Raw genomic sequence first — 12279 nt, 5'->3', positions numbered from 1 at the left:
CTGCAGCACATCCACTGAAGCAGTGCTTTTCGCCACAAAAATCTCCCTGTATGCCAGAGGTGTGGAACCTTCAGCCTTCAGGCTTAATTATGCCTACCTGGCCTTTGAATTTGGCCCATGAAGTCATTTTGGGCAAAACACGCCCACTTGGCATCATATGATATTAGGCACAGAGACCTGTAATTTCCATACAAAGCACGAGCAGCTAATATTAAAGGTAAAGGATTTCTGATCTCTGATCATAACACTAAGCACCACAGCACTAAGATTGGAGATAAGTCCAAGCTTGACAAGGAGAAGGTAACATTTTCCTTAACTTAGCACTAAGATCAGATATAAGTCACTGGCATATACTCTTATGTCTTGTTGGCATCAGGCAAATGGGTTTTTTTGTTTTTTAAATGCCAGTGCTTTTAAACTTTGGCCGATATCCCATGTTTAATTCTGCTGTTTTGATTGCGTGCTTTAACCTGCCCTGATGTTTCAAGTGCAGACCTTTATTCCTTCATTATTCTAATTGCTTTATGGAATGGTTAGTAACCCCTGGGAGTAGCAATACAAAAGGCCACAGACATCTAATAGCAAACTAAGGCAACCCCCTACGCATACACAAAAACCTGGGTCTCCCTAGTTTAAGTCCACCATTAGGGCAGTCCTGAATCAGCTTCAGTCTTACAATTGAAGTTGAATATTACTTCAGCTGTGGAGATGGGATAGTACAGTGGTACCTCAGGTTACAGGCGCTTCAGGTTACAGACACTTCAGGTTACAGCTCCGCTAATCCACAAATAGTACCTTGGGTTAAAAACTTTGCTTCAGGATGAGAACAGAAATCGCACAGCGGGAGGCCCCATTAGCTAAAGTGGTACCTCAGGTTAAGAACAGATTCAGGTTAAGAACGGACCTCCAGAACGAATTAAGTTCTTAAGCTGAGGTACCACTGTATTCTGCACTGCAGGGCTGCTCAAACTGCGACCTGTGGACCACCATTAGTCCACAAGCTTCCCTCAGGTGGTCTGCAGCATGTCTGTGAATTTGTGGTTGACGACCCATTGTGTTAACTATTCATACTGATTTTTTGTTGTTTTGTATTGTTATTGTTTCTTTTATATTTTGTATCTTATTGTATTACAATTTAAATTCTGTGGAACGATACTGTAAAAGGCAATACATAAGAAATAAAAGAAGCAATAAAAATCCAGTTCAAAATCATACAGCCCCTAGCACAGTGCATTATGATATTTACACCGGACACAAAAAAGTAATTAAGTGATCACCAAAACCCACAGCAATTTTCAAGTGGTCTGTGGATGGGGAACCACTGGCATACTGCACATGAAGCAACAAGACAGATTAGGGGCCCTAGGACAGGTCATGTGACAAGAGAGCAGAATGACTGATGGCGGCTCAACTTCAGAACAACTGGGGGCTATTATTGTTGCCCCCAACACCTGCCACCTCAGATGGCCACCCCTATTTGTAGGGCTGGCTCCGCTAAGCACTGGAAAACACTGGCTCTTGTGGTCGGATCAGAGTCCCTATTGCGAAAGGTGCATGGGTCTATTAGGCCATATTGCTCTCTTTGTAATCCTCACCAAAGTGTGGTTGCACTGGCACAAAACATTTGTCAGTGCTCTTGCAGTTACATTGAACTTTAAAGCTAAGGCGCAGATAAGCAGGGATGTGATTTTCCGGGGGTTTACATTGACACAGGCCGTACGTAGCCAGGTTAGGATTAATGGCAGCTCTACAGAAATCTGCAGTGTGCTGAAAAGAAATGTTTGTTGGAAGCCCACCAAGCCAAGTGAAAAATGAAAGGAAACCAAGCATTGGCAATTACTACCGTAGTTCATTTTCATTAGAACTTTGAAAGCGAAAAGGGATATTGAATGAGAAGCGCCAGATTCTGTCTTTGAAGTGTCCTTGAAATTGTACAAACAGAATGGGGAATTAAGAGAGAGAAAGAAGCTGTACTCAAACATTGCTTGTCTCTTACCTTGATAAGCATTTAAAGGAGGAACTGCTATTCTTAGAGGAAGGTCATATTCAGATTACTCCTATAAATTTTACACGAGAAAAACTATAAAACAGCAATCTGAGACCTTGGTTTGCTACTAAACCTTGTAAATCCTCCTACCACAACCCCTTCTTGGGGCTGATTTCATCTGACCAACATTTAATTGTGCTTTGCATTGGAGGAGATATTTAGAAGCCAGCAGATAGGCCACATGTTGTCACAAGAGCCAATGATGGTTTGGGATGCTGACTTTAACCTGTGTCTGGCCCAGACAAATGGCACAGAAAGAGCAAAATAATCCCTGCAGCAAGGATAATTTGCTTCTTGACCCCCCTTGTGATGTGCAATTCGCCGTAAGGGTTTCAATACCCACCAGGCTCTACATCAACCAATTATGTCCCTTAAGGGGCACCATAGATCAACCAAAGATTACAGGGTATCTGTCAGAGGTGAGGATTTGAGGTAATGCTGACAACAAACCAAAGAGTGGGTGATTAGGATAATTGATGAGTTGTAGATGTTACTAATCACATTAGCAAACCTTCCTGTCCAGAGGGAGACGTTTACCATGAATGGTTCTTCCTTTTAACACCCACAAAGACATTTTATTTTGTTCAGGAATTGTTTAGTAAGCGTTTTTCAAACACGAATTGTGGGGGCAGTGAGGGGGGAATCCCATTATATGGATGGATTGAAAAACAACCGAGAGTGTTTTGTGGCACTGATAGACAAGGGGTGGAGGAACTGTGGTCCTTCAGATGTGGATATACTACAGTTCCCATCATCCCTAAACACGCTGCCTGGGACTGATGGGAATTCCTAATCAGTATGTGGAAAACCACATTTTCCCCACCACTGTTACTATATTATTATTTGTGTGTGGATGAAACATCCATAAGCAATGAACAGTGCAGACATATCTAAATCAGTCTCAAATCCAATACAGGCAGAGACTGGGAGAAGTATAATCTCCACTTAAAAGGCTTGTTGAAAAAGCAAGGGCTAACCAATATTATAGAATGGTAAAAGCTTTCACAGACTAGGGAGCCCACTTCATCAGACCCAAGACTGACTTTCTGGTCCATGAAAGATGGTGATGTTTCTTAGGGTATGGTCACATTAGTGGCTTAAAACACAGCAAGGTTATTTCTCCCTGCGGGGCGATGGCTGTCTCAGGTGCACAGACCATTTTGAAGTGAATAGCAGTGTTTGTCAAGAAGCTACAGGATTAATATAGTATCATGTGAATATGACTTCAAAAAACGAGCAGTGGGAGTGCACTGGATGCAGCACGTATCTCAACATACTCTTTGTCTTTAAATGGGAACAGAATTCTTCCTAACTAGGCTGCCACTCTGGAAATTGTTTTTTTGTGTGGAGGATGGTGTGATCCAATGGAACTCCATAAAGAAGAAAAGGAGTGTTTTACTTGATACAAGTTTCTACACTGTTGTGTTGTGGTCTGCACCAAATAGTGACTGTCAAGGGGAGTAAAATGTTAACTGATACAGATGTGTCTTTTAATAGCACAGGTCTTACTATGACCTCTGAAACCTATATATAAATGAGAAACTCTTCCACTAAACGTAACCAAGTGATTTTCTTGGGTGATCTAGTGTAGTCCAAAACTTATTCCAAAACACAAACATTTTCTCTCTGTAAAATGAGTTGTGGCCAGATGTGGATTTTGCTTAACTGCAAATCAACACCATTCATTTTGTACAACTTCTATCACAGCTGTGTTTTTATTGCGTTATTTACTGCATATAGAAACACTGGAAATGGCATCTTCTAGGTAGGACTGCTAGTACAGCAAAAAATATTCCGAGGAAAAGTATTCCACTGGGTTGTTGTTTTTATTATGAATATTATTGTAACATAGAAACAAAACAATTGGGTACCCCTGCACGAGGATGCAATATATTGAATAAAACTATTTGATCAATCACAGGGTTTTGGTTTTTTGCTTTTAAAATTAGAAGTTAGCTTAAAGCTAGGAATACCAGGAATGACATATATGGTGTCAATTCTCCCTTTTCATTCTCAGTAGTGCTTTCCCCATGTTTCCAACACTGCTTTTCAGGGAAATGAGAGAGGAAAGTACTTCCATAACAAAGCTTTACTGAGACAATTCATTCCTCAGCAGTAAGAAGTTATTATGACCTGACTATCTGCAGTACGGTTCGTCCACAGACCTACCATTTATCCACATGCCAACAGCTAGAAGTGAATTTGTAAAGTCATTGTGGAGTTTTGCCTCGCCTGACAAAACTTTGCAATCTGTGATGGAAATTCATTTCATAACGCAATCATATATTCCATTTAATAAGGTAAAAACCCACCTAAACTGGAAAAGCTCCAGAGGTACTTATTTTAGATTGACAGCTATTTGTAAGCTACATCTTCCTATTTGAGTCCAATGACATGAACACATTTCCAGGAAGGCTCCAAGATGATTCTTTGAAAATTAGTCATCCTTCTTCTTAAAAGGGAATGGAAATTAGGTAGGTGTCAGCATTTGCCATGAACTGACAGGATTTATCTCCCTCTGAAGCTCTGTTGGTATTGTTTAATGACTAAAGGTGCACAGGATTATAATTAAGGGTATTTCTAGAAGACAACTGAAGGCGAGAGAAAGTTCGGGATAAAGAAAACGGGAAGTTCATAAAGCAACATGACTTGCCAGGACCTATGGAGCCAATGTCAATGTCCAACTGCAGAAGGAGAGGTCATTCTGAAAATCAGAGTTGAGGAACATGTGCTTGCTACACCGCCCCCCATGAGGGCCTACCAGCATGGTTAATGGTCAAGGATGGTGGGAGTTGTAGGTCAACAATATCTGGAGGGTCACAAGTCCTCCCAGACCTAATTAAAACAACAGATCATCAGCAAATGTATTTTTTCCCCATTAAATGATTTATGTTCATTTATCTGATGAAAGGAGGACATGTACTTGGCTTGAATGAGTTTCCAAAGTTCCTAGTACAATTCTTGGGATCTTTGAAAGGCTATTTTGTAGCAGGACTGTATGGAACATCTGCTTGAACTAGGAGATGGGCTAGATTGGCCAATGGCCTTTCATTGTCTTTGCACTGGGATGGGGAGTAAATGAGATTGGAGGAAGGTGCTCCTTCATGCCAGCCTCTGCCTGTAGAGTGAAACTAGTGCCACTCTGCCAGTGTGGAGCTCCCCATTATATGAATGTGTGGGCGGGCAGAGGTGCTGTCGGTGGGATCTCCACTGGTGGCAGCCAATGAAAATCTCTGAAATGGATTGTTCCATGATTGGGAGGGACTGAGACAGCTGAGGATCCATTGGATTCTGATATATCCAGGCTGGCAAAGCAATTTAACTGCCCCCTCTTCTAACCTGGCAAGTATGTTTGGCTGGGCTGCAGATGTGGTGGTGATCCCATGTCTCTGTTAAACCAGGCAGCAACCAGAGTTCGGATTATGCCTTAAATCAGTTTCACTTGTTATTTCTCTAGATTTGTCCTTCACCAAATGCGAAGGGCTCAGCAGCAATATATCCTTATCCTTTCATATCCCCACAATAGCCCTCTGGTGCACATTCAGATATATACAAGGGTCTCTTGATCCCTGGTGGGTCTAACTGGGATTTGACTGAGCACATGCAGTTTCAGAGATAAAGTTCATCAGGTTAGGTCCCAGCTTCTAGATACAGAAGATTCTGAAGCAAACTGGAAGACAATGGTGCCTCTCTAGGGATGACAGAGAACTCCAATGGAAACAGAAACAGGAATGGAAATTGCTGACATTCACTTATTTGTTCCTTGTCTGTAACAGAAATCAATCCAGCAAATTCAATTGGTATTTGCTGCTGTTGCTTTCAGTCTGCAATGAATACAAAATTACTCGTGTCCCCCTCACATTTGCATTGTGTTTTCTTTAGACTGATATGAATAGGATGGAATCATGTAACGGCAACTCAAATGATGCAATTTGCTCAACTAATTAACTACTTAATTATGCAAATTGCACAAGTTGCATAATTTCACCACAGCAGAAACTGTGACGAATAACGCAGGTTTTGGCGGAAATGGAATCGTTGCTGCATGAGACAAATGCAAGGTGGAACAGAAAATGATGCCTTCTTGCATGCCTATTCTCTACCACCCATTTTTATGGCCTCCACCTCAGCGATTCAATTTCGACTCATCCTCAGCAGGGAGAGAGCACATAGGAGGGAATCTGGAATATGCTGCCTTTGGTTCTCTCAAAGAAGAGCAAGGAGGAGGAGATAGATCACCCTGCGTAAGTCATCTTGAGTGCAAGATACAAATGTAATAAACAAACACATCTAAGAAAAGAATAATAAAAGAGGGTCTGTAGTTTCACATTTCTGTTACAGTTATAAGCTCAATTTAGACATCACTACAAGCCCCTGCTTGTGTTAACCATTGTTTGGAACCTAACTATAGTTTGAACTTTCAATCAATTGGGCAGACGATGGCTTAGAGCTGCTTAACTGTTTTCCCCATCCCATCTCCTTGTAACAATACCAGGTGTGCTGACCTCTTCCTGTACAACAATGGCTCTAATGAAGGTCTGCCAACGCAGGTCTGCCAAGGATCAGGCCAAATGATTGTTAGTACAGACTGTAGGTTGAAAACCCACTTCAAACCACACATTTGTGCTTCTAGTTAATTGCAAACTATGATTGCTCAGCTCAGACCATTTAACATCTGTTGGCACTTACAGGGAAGGAAATGTAAATTTTTCATAAAGTATCCCCCAACCAGGAATCCTAGATCTTTCCCCATTACCAAGAGTACACTGCAGCCCATCCATATGTTGATAACAGGATGCAGACTGGCAACTCATTCTTGCTTCAGGACTTAGGGCACAGCAGTGGACTTGCCCCCCAACCAACCAACCATTCATGGACAATTGAGACCCTCGAGGGCAACTAGGAGGTAAGGAAGGCTCTCCGCATACCATCAATATAATAATAATATAATAATAATTTATTATTTATACCCCGCCCATCTGGCTGGGTTTCCCCAGCCACTCTGGGCGGCTTCCAACAGAATATTAAAATACAATAGTCTATTAAATATTAAAAGCTTCCCTAAACAGGGCTGCCTTCAGATGTCTTCTAAAAGTCTGGTAGTTGTTTTTCTCTTTGACATCTGGTGGCAGGGTGTTCCACAGGGCAGGGGCCACTAGCGATAAGGCTCTCTGCCTGGTTCCCTATAACTTGGCTTCTCACAGTGAGGGAACCACCAGAAGACCCTTGACACTGGACCTCAGTGTCCGGGCAGAACGATTGGGGTGGAGCAGAACGATTTGAGCATATTGGCATCAGCTCAGTTCAGTGGTAAATAATCATAGAATAAAATCCTAGAATTGTAGAGTTGGAAAGGATCCTGAGAGTCATTGAGTCCAATCCCCTGTAATGTAGGAATCTCAACTAAAGTATGACCATGACAGATGGTCATCTAACCTCTGCTTTAAAACTTCCAATGAAGGAGCGCCCACCGCCTCCTGAGGAAGTCCGTTCCACTGTCAGACAGCTCTTACCACCAGAAACAGCTCTTACCACCAGAAAGTTCTTTCTGATGTTTAGTCAGAATCCCCTTTCTTGTAACTTGAAACCATTGGTTCAGGTCCTTCCCTCTGAAGCAGGAGAAAACAAGCTATGCTCTATCTTCCATGGGGCAGCCCTTCAGATGGGTGTTACAAGAACATAACCTGCTGGATACTTGTTATGTATTGGGTTTAACACATTTTATGTTACAAGGCGCGTTCTAACCAATTGTATAAGCGTTGGTAGATGAACGTTCTAATGGCAAGTAAGCACTTGCACTTTCAACTGTCAATGGTCAGTTCATGCTGGGCATTATTATTGTGCTGTCCAGTCAGTTCGGTTCTTGTTTTCCTATGAGTGAGCTGTTGCCATGGACAAATGTTGAATAAACGTAGTTGAGGAACTTCTACTGCCTTGGGCTTCTGACTTTTTCCGAACATTTAACAATACTACTCCAGTATCTTATTCTCAGGGACATGGGTGGCGCTGTGGGTTAAACCACAGAGCCTAGGACTTGCCGACAGCAATTCGACAGTTGAAATCCCCGTGACGGGGTGAGCTCCTGTTGCTCGGTGCCTGCTCCTGCCAACCTAGCAGTTCGAAAGCACGCCAAAGTGCAAGTAGATAAATAGGTACCACTCCGGCGAGAAGGTAAACGGCATTTCCGTGCACTGCTCTGGTTTGCCAGAAGCGGCTTCGTCATGCTGGCCACATGACCTGGAAGCTATACGTCAGCTCCCTTGGCCAATAAAGCAAGATGAGCGCTGCAACCCCAGAGTCGGCCACGACAGCACCTAATGGTCAGGGGTCCCTTTACCTTTATCTTTTTCTCACAGTGGCCCGCCAGATAGGATAACAGAATCAAAGAATCAAAGAATTGTAGAGTTGGAAGGAACCATGAGGGTCATCTGTATTGATAAAAATGCTGTATTGTTTTTAACACTCAATTGGGAGCCACCCAGGGTGGGTTGGAAATGGCAGGGGAGGCTCACAGTGCATTTGTATGCAGACCCTGTTTGCAACATGATCTCTCCATGTGGAAGAGAGTGGATAATATCCAGACTGCTCCGAATGAAGCAAGCTGCTAGCAGCATAAAAGCACATCTCTAAGTCATGTAGGAGTTCAATGACCTTGTCATTTTGAAACACCTAAGCCTTCTAAGCAGTACTGTTTTGATTCCCACTGTCTTCTGGCCTCTGTAATTTCTCTTTTTATCTGTTTCACATTCTGCTGAGCTAGCTTCTCTCCCCCCCCCCCTTTCTTTTTTACTCAAGTGACAGCAGCTAATGCTAACCACCATAATAGAGTAGAAACTCACAGAAAGGCTCGAGGGACTGAAAATTGTCATGATTCTGACATGGGCTTCATTCGAGCCAACTAGACCTTGACAGGTCTTAGCCCCCAACCCTTTTGCAATGCCAGGACTCTGCCCTCTAATCTTGTATAATAATGTCCTTCACCTCTGTCCATCTTGTGCTCCAAAGCAATTTTAGCTAGAACAGATAGCAAAGAGACGGGGGGGGGGGGAGAGTGAAGGCATTATACAGGTTTTTGGGAAGGACAGTGTGAATGTCAATTTTGTCTCCTTCCCATTCCTCCGATCTTAAATGGACTTCTCTACGTTTCCATATCAGTTTGCAATTTTTTTTTACTATAAAAAAGTTATCCTGAAAATGCAACAGTATTTTTAAGTGTGCATTTCTACTATTAAACATCTCTGTGTATGCAATTTTGGCTATCATATACATATTTTCCCCCAAAGCAATTTCCCTTAAAATGAGGCAATTGTTTGCATGTCATTTTCACCAATATGTGCTCTTCACGCACACACTAACCTAGCACTCAGCTGGAGACCATGTTGCATAATTCGGAGAAATTTCGAGCAATGGCTGTCTCTCAGTTCTCCTATTGTTTGGGAACGATGCCAAAACAACAGGAGAACTGAGCCTGACTCCTCAGAGCACTGAAGTGGCCTCCCGTGTTGCAGCACCTGTCCAACAGAGCATGCAAGGTGGGAGGCTACAGAAATGCAAAGGAATGCTTGTCTGCAAGCCAGAGTTTTAGCCTTCTAAAGGACCCAGTTTTTAGGTGATGGGGGTGAAGCCTGGGAAAGTTCGGCTGGAGGAAGAGACTTACAAGGCCTCCATTCACCTCTGCATACCCTCCAAATTGCTCAGATGAAAATAAAAAGTAAAGGTAAAGGACCCCTGACAGTTAAGTCCAGTCGCAAACGACTCTGGGGTTGCTGCGCTCATCTCGCTTTACTGGCAAAGGGAGCTGAGTAGCACACAGAAATGCCATTTACCTTCCTGCCGGAGCTATTTATCTACTTGCACTTTGACGTGCTTTCGAACTGCTAGGTTGGCAGGAGCTGGGACAGAGCAATGGGAGCTCACCCCGTCGTGGGGATTCGAACCGCCGACCTTCTGTTTGGCAAGCCCAAGGCTCAGTGGTTTAGACCACAGCGCCACCCACGTCCCGCTCAGATGAAAATAGGGACATTCTATTCTACATCAGGAAGCTTCTCCCGTGTTTGGTCTCCCACACACATAAACATCATATGCACATCTACATCCGTCACTTTGAGCCAATTACAACCTCTCAGCCTAACCTACCTCACAGGATTGTTGCAAAGAAACATTGTGTGAGAGAAGGCATCATGGACTACAACTTCAACAGATAAACGGAATGGAATGGAATTTTAGCTGTAAGCTGCCTTGAGTTCTTGTCAAGGGAAAAGGTGGGATATACAACAACAGCAACAACAGCAGCAGCAGCAGCAATAACAACAACAACAACAAAACTGAGAATGATCAGGAACATGCCAGAGAGTAAATCCTATTGAACTAAGTGAGACTTACTTCTGAGTAAAAATGCTTAGGATTGCAGTGTAAGGCTCCATAATCTTTGCCCAGTTACATGGGAGCAAGCTCCACCAGTGGCATAGCGTGGGGGGTGCAGGGGGGCCGGCTGCACCGGGCGCAACATCTGGGGGGGCACGCTCACACTCGCATCTCTCTGCCCTTACCGGGTTAGGGGGCGCAAATTACTTGCCTTGCCCCGGGTGCTGACAACCCACGCTACAGTGAATACAGTGGACCTTACTTCTGAGTAGACATGTAAAGGCTTGCAACATAAGGCTCCATTTGCAATAAAGGAATAAACACTCCACATGTTTCCTTTAAAAAAAGCTGTCTGTGGAAGCATTACAATTACATTTTCCTTCAAAATTATAGGAAGGGCTTTGTATGTCAGCTTCACCATTCTCTGCATTTGGTGCAGGTATTTTATTTTCAGCATGAACAGGACTCTGTTTGTGTGTGTCTGTGTGTGTGTGTGTGTGTGTGTGTGTGTGTGTATGAGTGTGTGTGTACATGCACGCACGCACACTCACACCCACACATGCAGAGCAAAAATGTTTCCCCCTGTTTCCAAAAATGACAGGAAGGCTGGGGGCTGATCTCTACCACTTTTAATTCTTTGAGAGGTGGCGGTGAGGAAAAATGAAAACAGAGACATTCCAGGATCAAATCAGAAATGGAGAGGGCTTCTGGAATTCTGGGACTGTCCCTGGGAAATCAGGACACTTAGAGGGTATGTCTCTGGCCTTTTCCAGAGAACGTTAATCTCTTAGAACTATCCATGGTTCTGCAACCACCCGCCTATCTTGCTTCTATGAGTACCTGGTACAGGGGAGTCAGAAAAACAATACATCAAGACTATAACACAACACAACACTCCCCTTTCATTGTGTTTTGCAAGTGGTGACAATTGAGGATTCTCCTCTGGTTCCCCCATAAGTTTTGCATGGAGGTTACTACAATCAGGCCTTGGTGACATTCTCAGATGCAACCAGCTGTGTCTGGAATTGAAGCCTACAGCTAGACCCTTAAAGGCTTTGGAAATAGCAAAAAATTACACAGATAGAGCAATAGCTCTTCCCGCCCCTCAATTTTCCTGGCTCATCTAATTCACCACCTTCCTTTTCCCTTTCCTACCCCCACCCTCTGGCTTCCCCAAAAGCCAGTCAGTGATCAAAATTGCTTTTCAGACCAAGATTCCGGTCCATTTAACAAATGCCCACAGCGTCTGTGTGTGTCGCTTTTCTTCCTCCTCTTCTTCTTCATGTTGGGTTTCATGCAATTCCATCAATTCTCATCCTCACCTCTTTATAAGTAAGCACAGATGCTGGGAAACCATTTCAGCCCTTAAGATAAGATGCTAAGCATTGTAAAGTGGCAGAATGAGTACAGGATATAAGGGAGGAAGAGAGGAAACACTATTACTGGAGATTAGTGGCTCCCAGTACCAGTTGCAATGATTTCATATTGTCTCATTGAATAGGGGTGGGAAAAAAGGTAGGACAGTAATGATGATAATGATATCTTGTGGGTTTGGTCCTGGGAAACTACCTCAGTGGGGCCTGTATGCCTCATAAGATTGCAAATATGACTGTATAAAATCAGATGCATGTCATGGGTGTGGATTTCTCTCAATGTAACAACATATCTGTGTTAGCAGTGTTGGACTTCATTTTATATCTATATGTTCTCTCCCCCCACCACCACCACACACATCACATTAGTTTTTATGCATTCTATGCATGCACAATAGGGATGCAGGTGGCGCTGTGGGTTAAATCACAGAGCCTAGGACTTGCCGATCAGAAGGTCGGCGGTTCGAATCCCTGTGACGGGGTGAGCTCCTGTTG

At 43.4% G+C, this 12279-nt stretch overlaps 1 protein-coding gene across 5 annotated transcripts in view; it reads right to left on the bottom strand.

Annotated features, from left to right (window-relative positions):
- The window catches only part of NAALADL2 (N-acetylated alpha-linked acidic dipeptidase like 2), a 797888-nt gene that overhangs the window by 489158 nt on the left and 296451 nt on the right, over window positions 1-12279 (bottom strand). The window lies entirely within an intron of this gene.

The sequence above is a fragment of the Podarcis gaigeae genome (genome assembly GCF_964106915.1).
Source record: "Podarcis gaigeae genome assembly, chromosome: 5".
In the NCBI taxonomy this organism is placed as follows: domain Eukaryota; kingdom Metazoa; phylum Chordata; class Lepidosauria; order Squamata; family Lacertidae; genus Podarcis; species Podarcis gaigeae.
This window is presented reverse-complemented; position numbering and strand designations above follow the sequence as displayed.